At 36.4% G+C, this 27,118-nt stretch overlaps 1 protein-coding gene across 3 annotated transcripts in view; it reads left to right on the plus strand.

Annotated features, from left to right (window-relative positions):
* Positions 1-27,118, plus strand: part of Sb (serine proteinase stubble) — a 76,763-nt gene that overhangs the window by 16,197 nt on the left and 33,448 nt on the right. Inside the window, exons 1-2 of one of the 3 annotated variants that reach the window (XM_073959886.1) lie at positions 9,554-9,697; positions 25,109-26,346. The gene's annotated coding sequence lies outside the window, so the exon portion shown is untranslated. Of the gene's footprint in view, positions 1-9,553; positions 10,067-25,108; positions 26,347-27,118 lie in introns of those variants that run through there. The other 2 variants (XM_073959875.1, XM_073959864.1) reach the window with 2 other exon arrangements.

Here is a 27,118-nt window from a genome sequence, read left to right on the forward strand (position 1 = left end):
TCCTTTTGGAATACTCCAACCAGAAGCGGAGATATTCGCATAAAAAAACGTTGACTTTTCTCCACATAAGCTTTTCGCTTAGTCCGACTCCTGAATATTATCCGACCATCACCAAACTAAATAGGCTTCTTCCTGTGCGCGACCCGCATCAACTCTCAAAAAATTCGTGACGATCCGATCAAACTTGCGACCTGTAGCGTGATTAAAAAAAATCGGAAAATGGGATGCATTATCTACTATTGCCATATCTCTGCTATTTGACCACCTACGACAACCTGTTGTAAAGGTGATATTTTCTACTTTCCTTGCCAGGTTTTGCTTTAGATATACCTCTTAAAGAAACAGAGATATTGGCTTTGAAATAAAACGTTGACCTTTCCCCAAATAAGTGTTTGCCCATTCAGACCCCTGAATATTATCCGACCATCATCAAAATCAATAGGCTTCTTTCGCTTTGGGACCCCAGTTAACCCCCAAAATTTCGTGACGATCCGATCAAAATTGCGACCTGTAGCGTGATTACAAAAAAATCGGAAAATGGGATGCATTATCGACTATTGCCATATCTCTGCTATTTGACCACCTGCGACAACCTACTTTACATCGTTGTAAAGGTGATATTTTCTACTTTCCTTGCCAGGTCTTGCTTTTGATGTACCTCTTAAAGAAACAGAGATATTGGCTTTAAAATAAAATGTTGACTTTTCTCCAAATAAGTGTTTGCCCAGTCCGACCCCTAATAATTATCCGACCATCACCAAAATCAATAGGCTTCTTCATCTATGAGACCTCCATTAACCCTCAAACTTTCGTGACGATTCGATCAAAATTGCGACCTGTAGCGTGATTTCCAAAAAAATTGAAAAATGGGATGTATTACCGACTATTGCGATAACTGCGTTATTTGGTTACCTACACCTACGGAAAGTCCCCAACCAAAGCTGTGATATTCGTCAATATAATTAAAATCGCAAAAATGAAAATTGGGGTTTTATTTGCTACTATTGTAATATCTTCGTTGTTTGATCACCTACGAGCACCTGCTTTACATCATTAGAAAGGTGATATTTTCTACTTTCATTTTCGGGGTTTGCTTTTGGTATACCCCATATAGAAGCTGAGATATTCGCTTTGGAAAAAAACGTTGTCATTTTATCCACCTAAGTTTTTTGCCCTTTCCGACCCCTAAATATTATCCGACCATCACCAAAATCAATAGGCTTCTTCCCCTCCGGGACCCCCATCAACATGCAAAATTTCGTGACGATCCAATCAAAATTGCGACCTGTAGCGTGATTACAAGGTTTAGATGGACAGACGGACAGACGGACGGACGGACTGACGGACGGACACACATAGCCAGATCGACTCAGCTCGTCGAGACATTCATTTTGGTATATATAAGTATGGGTCTGCGACCATTATTTCGATGCGTTACAAACTTTTTGGCCAAAACCAACTTATAATACCCTCCCCACTTAGTGGTGTAGGGTATAAAAACACACAAAAACAAAAATTGTGTATTTTCACATTATTATTTAAACTGACTACAAATAGGCAAAAAAGTTAGTTTATAATCAGTCGAAAAGTAATCTAGCGATGGACAATACTGACTACTTAGGCGCTCATCGCCTTGTAAAAGTAGTCAGTTGGCATAAGGGAAAATAATCGATAAAAATTCACTTATGTTTACAAAAAAAGCTAGTTTTAAGTTAACATTAAATCAGCGTCAGTCCCTACAGGGAATTGATACCATTTTTTGTTCTTTTCCTCTTCGCTTGCTACGTTGGTTAATAACAACAAAGCATGAAGCACACGTGTTTTACGCATACACATCACAAAAGGTCTGTGTCTACTATTACACCAGGCACACAGCTCTATTATAAACCAGCATGTTGGTACCCAAACATATAAAATTGAGATATGATACAAAATGTTGCAAACATATATTTGTTTGGACACAAACAAATTATGTTTTGCATTCAGTCTCAATCAGATATTTGTTTTGATTCAAACATATTTCTATCATATATTTTTCTGCGTGTACCTAAAAATTGTATTATTAGAATATGATAGAGGTTACCATATATCTATAATATATATTATTCTTCCAAAATATAGTGGCATGAATCATATTTTTTCTCTGCGTGTAGAATTTTAAAAACACCAAAACGGGTGGTACATTTATTCAGAAGCCAATATCCTAGGAGTAATAAAAACTTCTGTGCCAAATTATAAACCTCCATCTTCAATATTGCGAGCTGCATCTTGATTTCGAAAGACAGACGGACATCGTTATATCGATTTAAAATCTTATGCTGATCAAGAATATGTATCGTCTGCTCGCAGGAAAAGGGCATATGTCCATTTTTTTAACAATTTTTCAGGAAGAAAAAGTATCATTACGGTGCATTCTGCTTTAAATATGTTATTGTGGTATCCTTCGTTTATTTATTCCGCATCAATACCTGTAATTTGTTTGATTAAATTCAATCTCGTTTGGGAAATAATTGGATGTTTTTAGACTTACGATATTTTCCTTCAATGAGGACTTTTTAAAATAAAATATTTATATAATAAACTAGCGGACCCGGCGAACTTCGTCTCGCTATTAAGGAATAAAATTTCATACAAAAACTCAATTTTCGATTTTTCCAATCTTCCGACTTTTCCAGAGAGATTTTCCAAAATTTTCTTCCGTAAAGACCTTCTCCTCGAAAATACGAATAACTGACAAAAAATTTTCCAGAAATCGGCCTAGCCGTTCTCATTTTATGAATTACTATACATTTTTTACACCATTTTTATATATATAGATAATTATACATAGAGACAGGAAAATTGCAGCCAAAACATATTTCGAAATATAATGACAAAAATTAGAGAATCATTAAATTTTTCAACTTTACCACCATTTTATTCCTGATGATCTCTTTGCAATGATTGCTTTAATCGAAAAAAATATTGTTTTTCAAAATAGTCAGGCTTAATCCCATAGTCGTTGTTTTAATATTTTATTAAAACAACTTTAATTTATAATTTAATTTAATTTAATAAAATATTAAAACAACGACTATGGGATTAAGCCTGACTATTTTGAAAAACAAAATAGAAGTCGTCATCCCAAACAAAAAACTCCAACCCTCCGAAAAAAATATTTTCATATTTGTACGGGTGTATATATTTTTTGTTTGCAACAACATGTACCTTTATTATTATTCAGTGAAAACGGCACATGGAACCTGTGTCATCAATCACAATTAGTTTGAGCTACCTACGAAACCTGCCATAACAAGGAAAGGCGGAAACATATCGATAGTGATATGTTAACCGATGAACGAGTAACACGCCTTTAAAGTTTCATCAATTACATAGTTGGAACGGTTGCAAGATAAACAACTACACAGGGCGCACAGTGGCGCGAGAGTTTAAAATGAAGATTATGCAGCAAAGTACCAAATATCGGTTAATTTCAAATTGAAGTTAGAACTATTTAAATCATTAGTATCAATCATTTATCATTTTCCCCTCGTAATCTTTCCAGCGAGTTTCCATGGATCAGATTTGATGAAACACATTTAGACATACTAACACGCCCATATAGTCAGGCCAGTCTGTTGACATATTGAAACAATTCGTTAATGATTTGTTCGATAAAAAAGAAGTCGGTGGTGGTGGGCATACTTTCGGATGAAGCAGGGACATGGTCACAGCTGGTTAAGTCCACCATTCGTTGATGTTTGCTTGGATTTGTACACGGTTCCAGCTAGTGGATTGTGGCATATCCGCTCTAGTTAATATGGTCTAAACGAGACGCATTGCGTATTGCAATTTCACACAGAGGTTTTCCAGCTGGTATTTTGTTGCTTTGCCACAAATGATCGGCCTGAGCCAAACAACATCATTGGCATCGACGACGACAACGACTGCATCAACGTACATTAATGTCATGCCTTAGATAGACAAAATACACAGTACTGAACAAGTCTTACTTTGGACACAGAGCAGACTCATTGATGGTTTGGTATGTTAAGGCCAAGATTCTTCGACCACCGCCATAGAATATGCCACCCCACATCAACAACAATAACAACAACAACAACAAACCGACGTATGAAAAATATGTAACAGGGGGGGCATATTTAGGCATCGCCGAACACTGGCCTAAACGGAAAAAAGAAAGTTTTTTATTATTCGCATTATCAAGTGGTGATACTCGTATTAAGGCGATTAATTTTATGCAATTTATCTAAAGTTAATGCAACAGAGCCCAAACTAGAGCTCATGCAGCTCCACTTGTCCATTGCCACACACAAGCACAGAAACTAACTCATACATTCATCCAACCAGCTATCCAACAAAACAATCGTCCATCCTTCGATATGTCTGTACCTAGCAGCCACCACGTATGTGGACGAACGGACCAACAGATCGTCCGACAGACAGCCAGACCTGAACATTACTTAACTCGAATTCTCCAAGAGCAGCAACAAACTAAACAAAAAACCCAAGACGAAGTGCAAGGCAAAACAGGTTCAATACCTCCTCCTTTGGGACAAGAGTGGCTGGAGGAGAGAAGACAGACGACAGCAAACTTTTAAATGTAATTAAATTGATTGCATTGAAAAGCCTTAGGTGGTGGCATTTGTCATCGCCATGCAAAAACTAAAATCTCTTTTTAAGGCCGGTCCCGTCCACTGCAATGAGGTTGCAGGTTGCGCTAAGCTACACAATGTGTGAGTGACGAATTGCGATGTTGTTGTTGCTGTTGTTCGACTGACTCTTGACTGCGCGAGTTCAAGTGGTACTTTACACTATTAGCCGGTAATTCGTCTTGTCGTTCCTTCTCTTGTGTTGTTTGTGGTGCCCCAATAAAAGGTAAATTTTCACTTATCAACATTTTCTGGAAAATATCTTTACAGCGGCCGGCAGATTAATAAACCATTTCTGTAACTGTTTATCTCGGCCGTTCATATTCTAAATTGGAATGAAATTAAACTTTTAGGAACACATAAAGTTATGGCAGTTTTCTCTTTTTTCCAGTCATTGACCTACTCCAGCGTCGGCCACAGGAGTATCGAACATAAATGGCCATAAATCTTCGTTTTTTTCGCTTCTTATTTTCGTTTCATTTCAACATTTCAACTTAATTGTTATCTGCAGTGATTGCATGCCTGAAATCGCTGTAATTACTTGTCCAACACACGCACACAGCCAACAAATAAACCAACACACATCCACACATACGAAGTGGACGATGACCACTTTTTGAGATGGCCTCATTTTGGCTGTGAAGGAATTTTCCCTTTCCACTCTCGAATTCCAAAGGTAACTGTTAAATTGCAAAGGATTAACAAAATGGATTGGATTCAAGAATAAAAAGAAATCAGTTTTCCAAAATGTTGAGACAAAATAACAGCAACAACAACAATTTGTGACGGACATCAGGTCACTCACCCAAACCATCCATCAACGTGAAACACCTACCATTCCAGATGATAAAATCATAATTGTAGTCATAACATTAATACGACGACGACGACGATGTGTACTGCCGAAGTAATGGATATTCGCTAACTTTGCCCCCACACACAACCGTACATTATTCATAAATACTAGTAATAATTACATAAGAGAACATACGCGTGATGTTTTTTTTTGTTGTTTTTTGTAAAATCACAAGAATTAGGATTTGGCTTGTCAAACAAGCATGAAATAAAACGTCTTTAAATATTTCACACAAACCTGCTGTGCTGATACGTATGTATGTATGTATTATATTTTTTGTCTAACATATACAGTAAAGTACAAAAATATGGGTACTTGGTAGCGCCTTGGCTCATTCTTAGGACACTGTGATCTTGAACCAACTTTAAATGAAATGAGCTTACGCCTGGGAAGTTTTTGCGGATTCCGAAACTATAAAGTTTATAGGTGAGAAAAATAAAAAAATAAAAAAATCGCCGGAGCGCTTTTTAAATAAATCGCGGTCAAAGTTCAAATTTTTAGGGGTTTTTTAGGTTTTCACGATTTTGGTTGGAAACCGCAAGCCCTATCAAAATGGAACTAAAGAAAGTGTTGTAGCAGTGAAAATTCTCTACAAGATTGGCCTTTCCAATAATTTACAATCGTATTTTCATGAGCTCATTTGAACATATTCCTCATGGTTCCCTAGAACCAACTTTAAATGAAAGGAGTTTACACAAGGGAAGTTTTTGCGGATTCTGAAACTACAATGTTCATAGATGAGAAAAATCAAAAAACAAATGAATAGTATAAAATGAATGGATGATTTACTAGATGACATTCCAGATCACTTGCACTAGATGACATTCCAGATCACCTTGGCGTGGAATATATTGTTGATAAAGTTTATTGTGATTAGGTTTCACCCAAGCCAGGATTAGGGTGGTTTTATAAAATCGATGTGGGTTTTTTTATGCGGACCCCCACTAAAGTGTTTAGTTTTGTTAGATTTTAAGATTCTTAGCGGTGGGAAATTACCCCTCAGTGTAATGTTGGCGACATTTCCTAAGTATTTCAGCCATGTTAAAGTTCTCTACAAGTGGTGTCTTAAGACACGCCGTTCGGACTCGGCGATAAACAGTTGGTCCCATATCTTAGAGCTAATATGAATCGAGGTGCACTCATATGATGGAAGTCTCATTAGTCTTTTGTAGACAAAATCCCTACAAAAAATAATCCATATATGTCCAGGTTTTGTTATAGCCCCATACAATGGCACCGTCCGATTTTATGTTTTTCAAGGGGTATTCTCATTTTCGGGCCGAAATTGCTGTAGTGGTGGAAAACATCGATGTCACATTGATACTTTTTTTTTTTTTTTAAATAAATTACGAACCAAACAATTGAACTTCTGATGCCTATTGGAATATAATATAATATTTAAATGTAAGCTTTAATAAGAATTTTACAGACAAACACGTCTATAATGAACGCTGGATATAACGAACAGACTTTGTTGTTCCTACCCACTATTCTTTATACCCTCAGCATTTATGCTAACGAGGGTATATACACTTTCATACGAGCAAAATGTGCCTCATCGAAATAATGGTGTTAGACCCCAAGTATGTTTGGACCAAATGTGTTTCAGACAATTTGGAGTCGGTCCGTCTGTCTGTCCGGCTGGCTGAAACGCACGATAACTCTCCAACGGATCAACCGATTCGATCCAAAATTTGGCTTTCGTAATATTTTGTCCAAACTTAGTTTAAGTTCGAAGATGGGCTATATCGGTCCACTACTTCCGGTACCTCACTCACAAAAGTTCGAAAATGTTATGAAAATTTGTGTGCACGATAACTCTTGAGGGAAGTAACCGATTTCACCTATACTTTTCATTTGGCCCTTCAAAATTTTCGACATTTTTAAAATCCAGGAAAACTGTACGTTTTAGAGAAAAAAGTTATATCACTTTCAAACAAAATTTTAAGTTTTCTCGCAAACAAATTCTCGATGCTAAGTTTGTTAAAGGCTTCTCTTTCATACGATGAATATTTCCCTCTGGGTTCTTAAAATTGCCTACAAGGAGTGTTTTCAGTCCATAATTTGACATCTGGAGTTTTATTTGATAATAATATGAGCTATTTTGCCTGTTACTATATCTACAGCACATATTTGCCTCAGTTGTACATACATACGTACATATGTTTGTTAGAAGTATTCGTGTTTTTTGTCTTTTTTTTTTTTTTTTGCTTTTAAAGAGAATGACAACAACTGTAAATGGCAATGTAATAAAGAACAAATTAAATTAGTTTAGTTAATCTCCTCTAACAAAAGTACACAACAGCCAGCCATCCATCCAGTAAGCCACACTACACCATTACCATTAACAACAGCAGCACCCATCAACCGCCAACAGCTGTGTGTGGCGGCACACGAACACGAAAAGAACGGTGAACCTAAAGCAGCGAAGCGAAGCTTTAGTCAAGTAGCTATCAACTAGGAGCAACTTAGTAGGTAGGTAGGCAACATAAAGGTGTCTTTAGTCTGTCACACTATGGGAATATTTGTAGAAAACCTTTGTGGCAATGTTGTGATCCACAAACTAATGGGGTGGGGAGAGAGACAATCGGTAGAATATACTCCAGCCGGTATAAATACACACATAACTAATGTTCTTTCCAGGCAATAACGCCAAAAGTGATTTAATAACTTGGTAACTAAGTAAGTACATACATACATATACACAGACCAAGGTAGGTAAGGTAAGCTAAGGTAAGTAGTGGTAGTACAAGTAGTAATTTCTTTAGCTGCTGTTCTTGTTGCTGTATTTACCTTAGAACATTGACAAGGAAACCAAAGCCACATCGGAGCATGTGGCTTTAACCATATGTGTGTGTGTGTGACGGGAGCTAACATGGCCTTCATGGTGGCACAGCTCAGCGTACTGAAAATCTATGTCTGGAGGATGGAAATATGTTTTGTGTTTGTTTGTATGTTCATATCGGGGAAACTCAAATATATGTACATACATATACATATGTGTACTATATTGACACATGAAAGTTTGCATGCAAAAAGCAATACAGGTTCGTCACTGCTTGCTGCTTGTTTTGGTAAAACACAACAAACAACAACAAAAGCTACACTTAACAGTTGATTATGTAATTTCTATGAATACATTAGAAGTTGCGATGGAATGAGTGTGACATAATGTGGAACTAATAGTACAAACATTTTAATTTTTAATCCACAACATCAATGTTAGCAAACATCTATTCCATGCTGATATGCTGTCCCGCAGCAAGTTGTTTTAGGGATTACTGTGGTCAGAAAGAACTAAAGGATATTTTTATCTTCTTATAAACTCTCATCATTTGAATATTAACATAAACGAAAAAAAAATCGCAGCCCGGTTTAGTTTACAGAGTTTTTTTTTTTTGGAATTTCTCATGAATAATAGCAATAGCTCTACACTAAACGCCTACTTAGCCAGCATCAGCTGAAAGGGAAAGATGAATCAGACCAAATGAAGCAACTGATCCACAATCGAAACATAACAACAAACACCCATTGCGTTGCTATTGAGGCTGTAATATTCGATTGAAATGCCATTACTCATTGATTAGCATGATGTTTGGCGGCAGAATAACTAGTCGCGCACACCGAGGGCAATCTGCCAAAGAGAAATATCGTCTTCTCTTAGACCAGACCATGCACATCTCTTTTTTTTTTTGGCATCAGCTGACGGCTAATTCCCTCATTGATCGAAAGAGGTGATTTGATACAAACTAAAGTTAATTAAGTTCAGCAACACTGCAACACCTGTACTCAAGTAACTATGCTCTGCTCTGGTTTGGTTTGCTTTGCCGGTGGCTAAATGAGCGCGTGCGCAGCATCTTCATACACAAAGCTCTCTTTGGTTCGATTATGTGCACACACATATCATCCAACTGCTCTCGCTCGGTACGTATGTTTGGCTAATGCGCTCCACACAACCATGACGTACGGTATGTTATGGCTGTTTTGTCGGCCTGCTGATGGGTTCGTTTTTAGAGGTTTTGTGCTGGAGTTAAACACAATTACTGCACAGTTCCGTCATAAGCCTCCATTAGAGCAGTTCGTCGGCGCGGCTGGATAAGTGATTCGTTAACAAAAGACACGGTCGTTTGCTCATTCCCAACCAAACAAAACCAAAATATTTGCTTATCTTCAAGAAATAACTAAATAAGTGAGTGAATGACTGAATGCGGTTAGTTTGAACAAGTAACGGAAGAAAACAAATCCCATCCCCCCTCCGGTAATAAGACCAAGTACTCGATTCGATTAGTGCTTCCACTTGTGTGTCTGTCGAATAAAAGCCGCCACAACAACAAAAAATGAATTGCAAATTGACACCGAGGGCCTATCAATAACAGATCAGTGAAATATCAATTTAAAAATAGACATAAAAGTTGGTCGAAATTAAGAAAATAATAAAAGAAACCCAATTAACCTGACTAAATTCCTTTAGTGTGCGGATTTTGTGTTGAAAACAAAAAAAGAAAGAAAACAAAATAAATAAACAAAAGAAATCACAATTGTCGGACAAAGTGACAAGGTAATTTATTGATACTCAGCAAATTGTTATTATTGCATACATATCAGAGCGAGGGTGGGGGCGGGAGATGTTTCATAAGTGGCCTACGCTTGCCAAAATAGCCATGAGGGAAAAATGCGTGATAAAAATCTTCCCAACCACCAACACCGTTTTACTATCCCAGCAACACTTGATGCTGCGACTGAGTGACTGACTGTTGCCTATGGATATTGTGTTTGTGTCAACAACAATGCCCAGAGCCGCTTTTTGCAAATGAACATCTTTGCCACCTCTGTGTTTGGTATTCCAATGGGCGGGTTTCTTTCGAAAGTGAGAGTTTTTGTGTCCATATATTGATGCTTTTCATTTTCATTATGATCGATGGATGGATGTCTGTCTGTGTGGATTGATGGCTGGATTGATGGTCTCAACTCGGGACATTTGTGTACAACTCTGGGTGCGGGTGAGTGGAGTTTTGCAAAATACAAACATATTATTGGTGCTGCGGCGACCTCAATGGCATTGACGGCGTACGGATAAAGTACCAATTAAAATCTAAGGCACGTAAAATCTATTACAAAATCCTCAAGAAATTGCGGCAGCAATAACAGCCATCGAACCCTCTAATAGTGGCAGACCATCCATCCAATCGTACGTACGACCGACCAGGCCGATACGCGTAAAGGCAGACGACCGAACGAACGTCCAAGACAGCACATAGGCTTTTAAGTACGTCCATTAGTTTTTGTACAAGTGCAGCGTTAAGCAATCGCTTCATTGTTACTGTCGTCTGTCTGTCCATTCTCAACCACTTCACACATCTATCTGCTCGGCTGCTTTGGCTTGAAGAAGCCGCATTGGCAGCTCTTAATATGCGTGTCACGCAGTCGTGTATCAAGTTCAAACTACAGTGCACTGTCAACGCGAAATGCAGCAGTGTGCTCCCGTACTTATCATCCCATCCATTAAACCAAAATGGTATCACAAATAAGACGGACGGACGGATGGACGAGGAATACAATAAGTGCAAGATGTTGGCAATGGCTAACGATGTTAGTGATGTAGTTGTTTTTGGGACAGCTGCTGTCGGTGAGGAAGACGACGACAAAGATGATGATGGGATGGCATATTTTTGCAAGAATCTCAAAACCTTTATTTTTCCAACGACAAGTAAACTTCAGTCTGTATGTATGTGTGTATGAATGTGTTGGAAAATTGTAGCAGCAAATATGCAGATTTGGACCAGGTGAGCTGGCAGGACATTTAAGTTTATAGCATGACATTAAGTTGAAGTATTGAATTTGCTGCAATGGAAACCAGTGTTGAAACATTTAAATTAACACCCAGAGCCGCCACTTTAGAAAATTAAGCAATAAATAATAATACCGAGGGCCATTATTCCATGTTGCATTGGTTGCATTTTAACAGAGAAATTCACCGTTTAACTTATTAATCGTCAAGATAAAATCCAACCAATAACAAAAGATAATTTTCAATAAAGATCATCAATGTTTGTCGTGTTCAGAAAGGTTAAATATTTTCTAGGAATTTCCAGATCCGAATTCGAATTTGGGATAGATGATATTTCGATTTGGAGTCGAAGTCGACAGATTATATGTGCATATATTCGTATGTCAGAATTTGTCAAAGACCAGCAGTGCGATTCTCTAAAGGGGAGTACACACTATCATTCAAAACTGACAGTCAACGTACTTTTAGGACGATTTTCCGGCAAATAAAAACTTTTATTTGGGTAAAAACGTTTGAAATACAATATTTACGGTATTATTTAGAGATTACAAAAGACATTTTTCAGTTAGGCTTTGATATTCACGAAATGGACCTCGATGACTGTCAGTTTTGCTTGTCAATGTGTACTATACTTAACTCATTTGTTGAGTTACCGACAATTATCGGTAAAATTTAAACGCAAAATTATGAATGAAAAATTCAAATTAAAGTTGACAATACTCTCGCTATCGGTAGAACTTTGTCCATATTTACATTAGGCGATTTTTCTTGCGGCAATTGTCAGTTTGTGTGTAAGAGAGGGTGTTGAGAGGGAAAGGGTTCCCATATGCCTCACCTCTCTCTCCTACAAATTGACAATTGCCGCAAGGAAAATTGCCTAATGTAAATATGGACTTTACGACTGCTTTTTATTCGTCGCTATCTTACCGAAAAACATCGGTAATTACTGAAATTTTAAGCATTTTAATTTTACCGACAATTGTCGGTAACTCAAAGCATGAGTTAGAGAATCGCACTACAGGGGCTCAATTCTGTTTCTATATCCATATTTAGATTAGGCAATTTTCTTTGCGGCAATTGTAAGTTTGTCGGTGAGAGAGGGTGTTGAGAGGCAAAGGGTTACCATATACCTCACCTCTCTCTCCAAGAAACTGACAGTTGCCGCAAGGAAAATTGCCTAATGTAAATATGGACTATGAAAATGTGAAATAAAAACTTTTATAAAGGAAAAAACTGTCAAATGAAAAAATATATAAAGGAAATATTTTTCATTCAAAATTTTCATAGAACAAGAATCCAGTGACAGCTCTTATGGTTCTAATCCGGTATAAATTTTGCCAACTGGAAGACGATACAATTCATACAGGGAAAAAATCGATTGTATGAGTATAAGTGTACGTATAGAAAATGATTCTAGAAGACAGACACTAGCTTGACATGATTGAAACAAATTTTGAAATATTATTTATTTACTTCATTGTATGAAATTTAAGCCTATGGGCCGTTAGTTAGTTAGTCAGTAAGTTCATTTTAGAAAATTGAATACTCTCTGTGCTCTCTTGTTTTCTTATGCTTCCTTCTCATCATAATGTTTGTTTGAAATGTCCTTGGAGTGGATGTTAGACATAGTATGTCAAACGCCTGGAATATTTTGGTTATACAGCATTTCAGGTTTTGGTATAGAGAATAAAAGTTACAAAATAAATTAAATAATATTATACCTAGAAAGCTTGTGCCGCATAAGTTAGGAGTGCCAGACTTTATGCTTTCGGTTTTAATTGTAAACCTATGTACACAGAAACATATACTGATTGGCGTCTAAACGTCGGGTGTCAGTATTGAAATATTTCAATTAACACCCATCTGCTACCTCAGTTAATGAAGCCGTAATACAATGATTTTCCGGCGTGCACCACCGACTCATAAAGCAGGCGTTGGTGTGGTGCCCTTTTTTATTCCACTGGAACAAATGAAATTAAGTCATCTGACACTCACACACCAACATACATGCATTGGACTGGGTGACTGAATAGTTCAATTTAACAAAATGGTAACACAAATAATCTTCAATCTTTGATCGGCTTCGTCAACATCAAAAACAAAAGCAACAGAAAATCTGAAAAGAACAAAAACAAAAATACTCTTTCATGTCTTTGTGGCATCGCGCAAATGTCAGAAAGCAAAAACTCTGCATACTTTGGAGCCATGTATGGATCCAAAGATAACAATAAAAGTGCTTTCAGTTCAAGTCAAACATTGCCGCATTGCAATGCTGCAATTCTAACAGCTCTTCCACCACTTGAAAGGCTCGAATATCAGCACACACACTCTTTGCCCCCGATTGATGGTGGCCAGCGAACTTTGCGCAAACATTGGCAAAGGAAAAATTAATTAAACGGCACATGTGTTTGCCCCAACCAGCACACACACCGATGAGATGAGAGCTGGGCCCCGAGTAACCAAATCGCAGTCACCAGCAACCACCATCATCATCATTTTAGCCTCGACAACTTGAAAGCTATTATCGCATTGGCTGAACGAACGGCACACAAACGCTCGCTTATGAAAATAAAATGGCAAAAAGAATGTGGCTTGAAAACCTACCTAGTTTCCAACCCTCCCAGCCGCCTAATATATAAAATATTTATATCTGCTGAAGAAATTCTACACATACACACATACATATGTATATATGTATGTGGTTCACCATTTCCTTTTTGGTATATTGGCCGCTATAATGCATTCCATAGGAGATGGACATTGTTCATTTTAAGTTCTGGCCACTTGTAATGACACTTGAACGTACCTCCTGACAATTACCTTTGAAATGCATTTCAAACATGCCTTAAGACAAATGTGGTTCTGTTTAAAGGCTAAAGAATTAAAGGTAACCTTTAAACAAATTATAAAAAATTCAGAATTTTTGTTTTGAATATTATCAGAATCCTTTCACTTTTACTTCAGTTTGTCTAACAAATATTCCATGACAAAACATTTTTTGTTTTTGTAGTCCTAAATTCTGGCTCCAAAACCTAATTGTCCTAAAATGCAACGTAAAGAGTTTGGCATACTAAATGGCCGCATTACTATTATATGAGAAAATCCTATATACATTTATTTTGATTGCTCACTGTTATCAGGCTAAGACGAAGGAGTTTCTATTAGTCCTCGACTTCTTCGTATTTGATATTCTCAGCTCTGGAGTCAAACGTACAATGTATGCATTCTGAAAGGTGACTTTGCTATGGCTTTGTTCTTAAGAAGACATTTTGTATAATATTGGGATGGATTTTTTGTTTAGAGAATCGGGACAGTCTTCGATGGAGTTAAGAATTTTCAGTGTTTTCCATGGGAAACTGTGTAGTTAGTGAAGCATGTGAATGTCCCTGCTGCTGGCTCAATGCTTTTGAAGACTTTTCTTGTTATTGTTGTTTTTCTTTTTTTTCATGCTGAAAACGACAGAGATTCCATAGGCGAAAATTACTTATTGTCTGAACATGGAATCGTTCGGCAGTTGTTGTTCATTCGTTATTTGTGTTGTTGCAATACTGTGGCGATTTTCTTTTTGTCGTTGTTTTTGTTGGTGTTGCTTTCTTTCTTTCTCCTTCAAAATGTTTGATAACTGGCTGGCTGGTTGGTTGGTGGGGAACATGCTTTAAATGTCGACTAATTAGTATACGTGTTTTGTTACAGTTATCATCTGCAGCAATGAGCAACAGTTGCAGTTGCAGCAGCAACAGTAACAAACATCAACCCAAACCGAGGACCGTAATATGCAGTCTTGTCGGCTGCAGTTTCGCTGGGTATGCCTTGACGGCGGTACTGGTCTTAGAAAACGACAAATATCGACAGCTTTGTTTTAACAACAGTAGTGGCAACAGCAGCAGCAGCAGCGGAATCAGCATCTGCCGTATTGGCTTAAAGAATAAACAAATAAAATTGAGAAGAAAAAAAACACAAAAAGACAATTTTATGCCATTTGTCTATTACATTTACCAGCGAATGCGGAAATTGTTTTCCTATGTGTCGTTGCTAGAGCAGAGCTAAAGCTCCACTGTATCCAAAAGCAACACCAACACACTCATAAAAGTTGATTGTAGCTTTATGCTGCTTTTTGCTCGCTAGTTCTAATTAATAAAGTAATTGTTTTTATTTACTTTATTCTTAAATGAATTGAATATGTCACGGTTTTTTGAGAGAGAGAGAGAGAGAGAGACCGAGTGAGAGAGACACGAAAACAAACTAATAAATTTGTATGTGCATATGTAAGGTTACATATCAAAACGTTTGTGTCTTAAGTCTTTTGTTTTGTTACATACCGGGCTCTTTCGTTTGTGAAAAATTTTCTATGCAAGGCAGAAAGTATTTTCCTGGAAAACTTTCAGATATCACATTAAAGCTTGCCTTTTGATAGTATGTGGAAAAGGCTAGCATAAAGGACCATCATTTTAAATTTTCCTATGAAGATAGAATCGACTTTTTTTTAAATGGAGCAACTGACATTTGTCATGCACCTGAATGGACCAAAACAATATAATTTATATGATATGACCGTCTTAATGGTTGCTAATTGTTTCTGAATGCTTGCGGTACTAAAATATTTTCACGAGTGCAAGTGACATCACTTTTCTTTATGTGTGTGTGACCCACATTGATATGCAATGGCCTTTTGGACATTTACAAAAATTATACCCCTAGTGTATTGCAGACAATGTAATTCCGGTGGGAAATATAATTTCGGATGGTCTTCGTAATGAAATTAACAAGTAAAAAAGTATCAGTCGGCTTTGCCGACAGAGATATACCCTCAGCCTGTGTGGAGAGAAATACTTTTTTTCCAAAAAAAAAAAAACTTATGTATTTAGGGGGGTTTTCAAAAATTTTGGCCGTATGCACCGACAAAAGTATATATAGGATAAAAGATAAAAGATTTTTTATCACACTAGCCTGCGAAAAACATAATACAGCTATATTCGGTTCGAGCCCTCCAGCCACTACATATGGTTCCGTAGGGGTTTTTTAAAACGTTCGGGCCGTTTTCTCAAGAAGTATGGACTTCCCCCTGAAAAACTTTTACTGCCGTAATTGAGGCAGCGAATGCAAGTTGCTTCAACAAAAATCAAAGTGATTCGAGAGGAGGTCTTAAAGTGAACATATCCGAAATTTGTGTGGGAGGTATCCGAATCCTATATATATATATATATATATATATATATATTAGGATGTGTAAAGTATGGACCAAGTCGGTCACTCCCTTCAAGAGTTATCGTGTGCACAACATTTTGGAACTTTTGTGGGATATGTACATAAAGGAGTGGACCGATATGGCTTATCTTCGAACTCAAACTATGTTCGTCCAAATTTTAGACCCAGTCGGCAGATCCGTTCGAGTGTTATCATAGGGCTTTTTTGCACCTTTCAGGCTATTTTATCAGGAAGTATGGTTTTCTTCCTGAAGAAATTTGTACCGTTGTATGGGGGCAGTGAATACAAGTTGTTACAACAAAAATCAAAGCGATTCGAGAGCAGGTCCTAAACTGAAGTTTTCCGAAATTTTGTGAGAGAGGTACACGAAGGAGTGGACCGATTGAGTCCATATTAAAACCTTATTTAAGTCTGGTACACATTTCACGATGGGCAAAGTATGGACTAAATCGGTTACTCCCTTTAAGAGTTATCGTGCGCACAAATTTTCCGAACATTTCCGAACTTTTGTGGGGGAGGTACCGGAAGGAGCGGACGATACAACCAATCTTCGAACTTAAACTTAGTTTTGACAAAATATTGCGAAAGCCAAATTTTGGACCAAATCGGTACATCCCACTGTGGGCGAAATCCAAATCTAGCGGGGAAAGATTAATAACTCCAAAACTAATTGAGAGGTAAGCGGTTATAATTTGGTACAGATGTTACTTATTTGTGTAGGTATGATTACACTGAGTATGGCGAATATAGCTCACCGTTAAAGCATATCGTCCTCGTAACGGTACCTCCGCATATAAGGTATTTTGGGTATGTGGACCACATTTCACTGTTAATTTTGTTGTATTTTGGTATTTAGGATCCTCAGGGGGTATACAACATTAGTTCTAATGGTGGGGGTCTTAGGTCCACGTTTTGGTCTATCCCTGCGATTTTCGTTATTTTGAATATACTCTTCACATTTTCCAATCAAATTGACTGTACTTTGGTATTTCGGGTTCTAAGTACACACAAAACCTCCGTACCAAAAATGTTCGACCTAGATCAACGTTTTGATATAGTGCCCATATATAGGTATGTATCTCCCGATATCCAGAATTAAGAAGGTTTTAGCAACATTTTCCAACGGAAATGGCTGCAAATTTTGTTTTCGGGTTTTTAATAGACAAAACATCTATACACCAAACATTATTCACTTAGGTTCACGTTTTGGTATATCCCCCATACAAATGTCCTACTTTCTATTACGTATTTTCATGTAAAAATGGGTTTATAAAATTGTTGATAACATGAAAAAAGGCAAAAAAAGGCAGACGAAATTTTGGGAGTAGATACCTCGGAGTATGTAATTTAATATTAAAAAAGTCCTGTAGTGTTTCCGTGTGTTTCTGATAAGTTGCACTTTACTCAAAATGGTCTAAGTAGAAAAAATCTCATACAAATGTTTAACGATTTTTTTTCAAAATATTTACAACATCAAATAATGCTACAATTATTTTTTTAATAAGCACTACTTCCAAACTATATGAAAAAATTAAATTACGGTCATATTTATTTTTATTTGTCCATATTACTTGTCAATATACAAGTCATCAAATAAAGTCGATTTTATCACTTGCAACAAAACTCCTAGTAAATGTACCGTTATAACGGCCAATAACCATTAAATGCAATACTGATTGTTATTTTTAGGTCTACCAGTATGTTTGAAAAAATACTGCATTAATGATTTTTACCTAGCTCTAGGTCAGTTTTCGGACTTTTTCCCCGCTAGATTTGAATTTCGCCCACAGTGCATCCGTTCGAGAGTTATCGTGTGCACCAGCCAGCCAGCCAGACAGACGGACGGACATTGCTAAATCGACTCCAAATTGTCTGAAACACATTTCGTCCAAACATACTTGGGGTCTAAAACCATTATTTCGATGAGGCACATTTTGCTCGTTAGCATAAATGCTGAGGGTATAAAAATGCATATTTGAATGAACATTTGTTTATTGTTATCAGTTATTGTGGACTTTAATGCATAAATCTAGCGGATATGATGTCGTACTGCAGTCGTTCAGTGGATCTGTCAGTAACTTACAACATAGTATAGTTGTGCTATTGGTATATATGGTCTCATCTAAACATGGCTAAATATTAATTTTTTAGATCCTATCGGGGCTGTATCTTTGAAACCATTTCGAATCATGTGTTTACATCTGCAGCAAACTTTTAGATACAAATATTTGAAGAAATAATCAACACGGAAATTTGCATTTTTTGCCTCAAAAGTCCCCAATTTAAGACTAGAAGACTAACTTTTTCACGATTCCGAAAACAAAATGAATAGGATGTTGGGTTTTTGTAATGTGTGAAAGAAATGACACAAGCCTCCATTGCACATTTGTATACATTGTATACCCTCCCCGTGAGGCAACCTTTGATACATTTAAAACTATAAAAACTTGGAAATATTGGCAATTTTCTTCAAAGACGTTCTTTGCCCATTAGGAAACCATTGGACTGGATAAAAATTCTTTGCCAAATTTCAAAGTACTTCCTTAAAGCTCTATCTTGATTTCAACAGACAATGTGAAATGACTAAATCGACATAGAAATTAGTACATCCCCCATCACCACCTCCATGATGAAAGAACATTTTCCTTCCCTGCACTATACCCTCAGCCTTTAGGCTATCGACGATATAAACACTTTCATGCGATAAGAATGTGCCTCATTAATGTTGAAAGCTTTCTGACAAAAGACGCTTTAATAGTCCTCCAAAATTCCTGTATAGGAATTCGTTAACTTTTATCGATTGAAAAGTTGTTTAAAAGTCTTTGTTTTTTTTAACAATTACAAAACAAACAAATGGAATTAAAAAATTAGTGAATACGCCCCCTGATCTCGACCAATACCTTTTTTCATAGTATACGAATAGGGTTTCTCATATAGAAGACGCTAGCTTTTCTCATAGAAATTCAGCACGAAGTCCAGAAGGTTTCCTCAAAACAGATCAATATCACTTATATAAAAGACCAGTTGGACTTCTTATTAAAGGTCAGTAGGATTGATATTAAAACACCACAAGGTATTTCATTGAAATCCAATAGGTTTTGTCATAGAAGACAGAAATGACCCCCTATGAGAAATGTTTAGGTGACGGAGGGGAAATCCATAGGTTAGACAAACCATAGCTAAAGTTTACCGATTGATGAGCAGTGGAGGGAGAAATGTACAAGAAAATAAAACACAAACAGTATCAGTTTATAATATTAAATGATATGTTGATTTATTGGTGTATTTTCTTTTCTTACAACAACAAAGATTTACTTGTAATCTTGGATGACGACAGAGGCCTGTTAGTAATAACGCGTAGACGTTATGGCGCGACAAGTTAGCTCTTTAAATGTTGATCGACAAATGTGTAATGAACGCAGAAGTTCATTTGGATCGCTATGAAAGGGCCGGGAGCAAGTTCGATTTAAACATATTTACACATTTTATTATGTGCTACACAAATTGTTATATAAGTCTGAAACTGATTATTTGCAACAAGTATTGTTATTAAATCAACACATAATAGGTTTAAGTTATCTTTATATATTGTACTTATTCAAACTTCGTATGATTTTAAAATGAAGACTCAATAAATTTTGAATTAAATTGAAAAAATTCATTTGGATCGCAGAGGATCTTCTTTAATTCATACTACTACATTTACATATTCCAATGAGAGCAAATGTAAAGCAATTAGAGCAAACTCAATAACCGTCGCTCGTTTGGCATTTGCGTTCTATGGTGTCCGCAGAAAGAACGTGCAGAGGAGATGCCCGATCGTAATCGACTGAGCTCTGGAAGCTGAGTTAAAACTATCAAACTTCAACAATTCTTCTTGTTCATTCTAAGAGAAGACTAGTAGGCATATTAAGAGATTTTTGACATGAATATGTGGAATCTGAAACTATGATTCTAAAGTGTTATCTAAACAGTCAATTCGATCAACAATGTTTTCGATAATCATTTAGTAATCAAAACAGAGATTAAAATGGTAGTGTTTGGCATAAATACAGTCCTTTAAGTGATTTAAAGAGTAATATAGAATTTGCTTACATGGTTTCTTATAGTTTTCTTATCACACATTTACTACCAAAATTTTATATTCATATTAAGTTTGACAACAAATGTATTGCAAATACCAAAATTGTAAACAAATTAATAATAATTGTTCGTTTATGGCAACAAATTATGTAAAAACGAAACGGTTTATTTATTCATTTTTCAATAGAAATTCCTTAGGCCATGTTAGCTCTATTAATTCAATTAATTAATTAAAAACTTTCACAAAGAATGGCCTTCGTCCTAAAAAGACAATAATAAATAAGAACTCACAGCAGAGCCCGGCTGCCCCGGCTGAGGTTTGAACCTGGCCTCCTCTCCAACAAACAGACAATGTTGTCGAGGTCTTAGCGTTCTAAACCACTGCCAACTTATCATATCAACACTTCTTGATATGATATCAACAAAAACTTCCGAAATGGAGGGTATTACAATTCATGAAGGAAACCCCCCTTCGATTGTATATGTGTGTGTATTGAGAAAATGATTCCTAGACAAGACACTAGGGTGACTTAATATAGAAAAAGACTTCAAAAATACTTCATATCTACAAATTTGTAAAGATGGTTGTATAAATAGAAGTTATCAAAATCAGCCTTTGTCTTCTAGCCATTTACATTCAAAATATGCCTGATGAGCAGGCTTAAACCACCAGCGAAACGATCCTAGCATAGTGGTTGAGTGTGTGGTACTTCGCTAGAATTCATTTTTCAATACAAATTCCTTAGGCCATGTTAGCTCGATTAATTCAATTAATTAATTAAAAACTTTCACAAAGAACGGCCTTCGTCCTAAAAAGACAATAATAAATAAAAGAAACGGTTTATTATACCCTCAGCATTTATGCTAACTTTCATACGGGCAAAATGTGCCTCATCGAAATAATGGGTTTAGACCCCAAGTATGTTTGGACGAAATGTGTTTCAGACAATTTGGAGTCTGTCTGGCTGGATGAACCGATTCGGTCCAAAATTTTGCTTTCGTAATATTTTGTCCAAACTTAGTTTAAGTTCGAAGATGGGTTACATCGGTCCACTCCTTCCGGTAACTCTCCCACAAAAGTTCGAAAATGTTCGGAAAATTTGTACGTACGATAACTCTTGAAGTAAGTAACCGATTTGGTCCATACTTTGCAAATCGTGAAATGTCTACCAGACTTAGGTGAGGTTCAAATATGGACGCAATTGGTCCACTCCTTCGGATACCTTCCACACAAAATGTCGGATAAGTTCAGTTTAGGACCTGCTCTCGAATCGCTTTGATATTTGGTTTAGCAACTTGTATTCACTGCCCTCCATACGACGGTACAAGTTTCATCACGGGCAAGTCCATACTTCCTGAGAAAATAGCCTGAAAGTTGCAAAAAAACTATGACACCGTGTGAGGTGGTTGGAGCGCAAGATAACTTTCGAACGGATCTGCCAATTTGGTCCAAAATTTGGCCTTACTAATATGTTGTCCAAACATAGTTTAAGTTTGAAGATAAGCCATATCGGTCCACTCCTTCAGGTACCTCCCCCACAAAAGTTCAAAAATGTTCGGAAAAAAATTTCGTGCGGTAACTCTTGAAGGGAGTGCCCGAATTGGTCTATACTTTACACATTCTAATATATTTACCAGATAAGATCAGGTTCAAATATGGACTATATTTGTCCACTCCATCTGGTACCTCCCACACAAAATTTCGGAAAAGTTCACTTTATGACCTGATATCGAATCACTTTGATTTTTGTTGAAGCAACTTTCATTCACTGCCTCAATTACGATGGTAAAAGTTTTTTTAGGTGCAAGTCCATACTTCTTGAGCAAACAGCCCGAAGAGTGTAAAAACCCCCTATGGCACCATATGTTGTGGCTGGAGAACCACTTCCATAACGGTCAATTTCGATCCATTCCTTTTAGTATATCCTCCGCAAAACTTTTGATCTTTAATACTAATCAACATTTGTGTCGGTTCAAACGCCCAAAATTTTTAAACCCCCCTAAATACATACGTATTTTGGGTAAAAATTGTTTCAATATACACAGGCTGAGGGTATGTCTCTGTCGGCAAAGCCGACTGATACTTTTTTACTTGTTTTAATTCATTTTACATAAAAATCTGTACCCATTATTTGCCTAAAATGTGCTGGAAATTACATTTTTTAAAATACTTTTTTTAGTAGATTTGTTTGCAAGATTGGAAGTCTTTGATTTTGAAGTTGAGTTTTACTAACTAGGTCATCCTAGGCCACTCTAAATATTTTTTGGAGAATCTTCGAAATAGTGTCAAGATTACAAAAAAAAAGTGGTTCCAGCTGCATATATTTGTATTTCCGTGTGTGACATCAAAAATACTAATGATGTCTCTAGCCGTTTCAGTAAATATGCCGCATTATTGTGTTTTCTGTTTCTTCTTTGTTTAGTGTTTTAATTGTTTATTTTGTTTTTTGTTAAAGATGTAGACATTTTTGTTATGGGATCTACTTATGAGTTTATTTTTTCACATTTGTATATTTTTGATATATGATGCTACATATAATATGAAAAACAAGTAAAAATATTAACTTCGGCCGGACCGAACTTTATTATACCCCCCCACCATGAAATATTCTGGCCTCAAATGGAATAATTTGTTTCCCCTCCTGTCCACAATACCAGGCGTTTTTTGACCACTGAGAACTCCAAATAGAAAGTTAAAACCAATTCAGGTGGAAAATGTAGATAAAAACTTCAAAATACCTGAAATCGGGTGATACCGCTATATGGGGGCTATAGGAAAATCTGGACCCATATTGATGATTTTTTTTTGCTAAAGTATTTTTTACTTATAATATCAGATCGATCCTACGATTAGAAATATTTTTGTCACACCTTCCCACACAAGTGGGACCACTGTGCAATCTTACTGAAGACTGCAAAGCAACATGCCCACATGTTTCCGAGATAAGTCCCAATCAGTGCAAAAAAGGGTAGTTTTAGATGAAGCCATAAAATTCAAACTCGATCTGACAAAACAAAACCCAATCAAGGTTTTTATGCCACAAATGCCTACTAGAAGTTGTTTGTATTTTTAGTGTTGCACAGTCCGAATCAGATTATATTAGATTAGATTATATACAATATATTGTGCCAACTCTCGTTCCTAACACTGTAATTGCTAAAGGAACTTAACCTAACAATTTGTATGATTCCCCGGAGATATTGATTAACATTATTAGTTTTGGCTTTGCTTTGGGTCTTAATTTCCACTTTGGCTATTGTTCATTAAAAAATCTAAATCCATTTATGAATAACATATATCACATATAATATTTGAGTCCAATGGTGGTTTTCCTACCCCATTTTTAAAACCACTCAGGCCAATGACATTTGACATCGGGAAGAGATTTTGTACCATATGCCCAATTGAGCTAATCTTATTTATTGGAAAGAATTGTAATCTTTCGAACTGCTTTCGGTTCCAAAAATTTGTTTATTAATTATTTTTATTATTTTATTTATTTTTATTGTTAAAGTGTAAACTGACATTTGTAATAAATTGGAATTCATTCATAAAATGCAGTGCCTCGTAATTGAACAAAAATACAAATCGGGAAAAATATACAAACATTTTAGTCAACTACTTATTAATATATTGCTTAGGTTTGGGTGTGCGAGGCCATTGATATACAAATTTCACCAATTTGTTTTAATTTCTTAAAAATATAGATTTCTTTTTTTTTTTGTTTTGGTTTGAATGTTTTCACGCAAACAAAGTCTGCGTCAATGGGATCGTGTGGGAGGAAGTTTCAATTTCCTAAATCGGTAACAAATGATGGCTGTGTGTGCGTTCGCGACCCCCTTTCATAAGAAGAAGCATCATCTATTGTTCTAAATCATAGGTGTTTTTGTTTTAATTTTGTTCCAAATAGCTGTGTATAGGGGAAACAGTTTATGATTTATGAAAACCAATTAAAATCATTTCGAATTAGCTCTTTCAGTCGCGTGTAAATAAAACAAGCGTATAAATTTAAATGAATAAAGATTTGCATAACTAATATCTGAGCCAAACGACACCTTTTTCAATTTAAACTAAAAACATCTGCTCTCAAAGTAATGCCCAAAGACATATTCAACAATTTCCCATCACCTTTTTATCATTAACTCCTAACTTCGGGAGCTTATAAGAAATATGAACAAGTATTTAAATTTTGATTTGAAATTGAATTGTAGGTTGTAGCAGCTACTCAATCCATAAAATAGTGACCATATAACGCGGTAACATCCCAAAGTAGTTAAAGTTTATTGCACTACTTACTATGTGTCCCCATAGAATACATACATATGAGCATACATACTTGGATTTTGTTAGAATGGTTTTTCAGAAATTAATTTTGTGTCCACTCTATTTGGGCTAATGTTAACGGCGTATATAAACCCAAAGAGACCATACTATAAATGAAAGGGTTAATTAAATGTGTTAATAAAGTTTTTTTTCTATAGCATAACTCTTACTTAACTTTTTTTTTGCCTTTTCTATTACAGATGTTGTGCTGAAATAAACGCCCGTTTGTGATTTATTTGGGGAGGATGTAAATGGCCAAAGGGCATGCGTAACTCATTGACTATCATATAAAAAAACGCGCGCGAGCGCAAATGTAACCAAAAGACTGATTAATGGTTATAAAGTTTAAAACAACAACAAAAACAACAACAACAATTAAACCAACAAAAAAACGGTAGCCCACCAAAGTGAAAGAATTTAAAATCGAATATTAAAAAGTGCAATAAAAAAAATAGTAAACAATCATTTTTGCTTTTGTCTTAAATGAGCGCAAAAAACGCCAACATTTTCGGTGTAAAACAAAACAGCAGCAACAACGTGAAAGACAATAACATTTACAAACCAATTGAAAGAAAGGAGTTAATGATATTTTTTTATGAATTATGGTGAAATAATTTTGTGCGGCTTTTAAGTAGATTTCAATGAGGATAAGTTTGTATGTCTGTGTGTTTGTATATTAGTGATTATAATGAGTATGAATGGGCATGTTTGTGCAAGTGAGTGTGTGTATACATATGTCAGTTAGCGAGTGCCACAGCAGCTATTAAACAATAACATTTAGAGTAATTAAAATGAAAACATTTCGTTGCTTTCTTAACGCAACTCCTAAAAAGTCTATTCGTTTCTAAAAACAACACACAACACGATCGACAACAACGGCATTAGCAATAAAACTCACATAAAAAATAGCTCAACTGTAAGATATACCGAAAACAGCAATTGCCTCAGCAAACAGCAAAGAGAGAAATTGCATTCCACGCACACACAAACAGGCGAAAACGTAAAGAAAATAAGCAGCATCAGCCGCTGCAGCATCACCACCAATAGATCACCGATTATGATGGCATTTTCACGTTCAGTGTCAATTATTTAAAGTTTACTACCGTCCAGAAAACAAACCAAGCAGCCATCCATCCATACATCTATTCATTCAAGCATCGGATGTTGCATCCAACACAGCACAACACAACACCTCAGCAAGAGTTCAGTTCATCTCAACGGCAGCCATCATCATTTTATCTAAAACTGACTGACAAGGCCAACTAACAGCTTTGGAAAACAAACACAACAGCAAGAACTGCGAGGCAGTTGCAACAGTGGCAACGAGGGTGGCGGCAATCACAATCACTTCTTCTGTATTGCAGTGGCATCCATGACTTAATGAGATTGCCGATTTTCGCGTACAAAGTACAACGGCAACAAAAGTGGCAACAAATTGGTAAGTCAATAATGCGCAAAAAAAAAAACTTAATTTTTGAACTTCCTTGTTTTGTAGTTGGCGGTGTATGTGTATGTGTGCGAGTGTATTGAAGGTGTTTTTGTCTCTTAGTTTTGCTTACTGCCTATGAAATTTGTTCAATTTTACGAAAAATGCCAACATTACCTAAAGCCATCAAGCAGAATAATTACGGAGCAACACGTAACATTTCAATGCTACACTTCTTCAGCACCAACACTTCCACACACACACGCATATGCAGCCTGGCAAGCACATAGGGTCTTGTTGAATATGACATAAGACTAAATACAATTAAACTTCCCCACCTCCACCACGTCCTCACCTTCTAACAGTTATATTACTTACTCTTATAAAGAGTGTGATAGTAATGACGTTTACCGAACGCTGCTGCCGCTGCTAAATACCAAGAAATACATTAAAACCTCGGAAAAATCCCCAACCTAGATATGCATGCTGGCCGTTTTCATACCACACATGTTCATATACTGTATATCAGCAAAGCATAATCTGTGGTAGCAATGCATCCATTAAATGCATTTCATCATAATTTCTTTGGTTATTCGACGAAAGACGCCGCCTGCTTGCCTGCCTTTGTTTACATTCGACAAAAATTATAAATGAAACAATCACCGACACCACCAGAAACGCCACCATTATCATTATTAACATCATCGCCAACTGTTGCCGCCGCTCCAGCTTTTTGGTTTCTGGTGACGTGTGCCGGCATGCGTTGAAGATGATTGCCCCACCA

The sequence above is a fragment of the Musca autumnalis genome, unplaced genomic scaffold (genome assembly GCF_047663935.1).
Source record: "Musca autumnalis isolate F117 unplaced genomic scaffold, ASM4766393v1 scaffold_1, whole genome shotgun sequence".
In the NCBI taxonomy this organism is placed as follows: Eukaryota; Metazoa; Arthropoda; class Insecta; order Diptera; family Muscidae; genus Musca; species Musca autumnalis.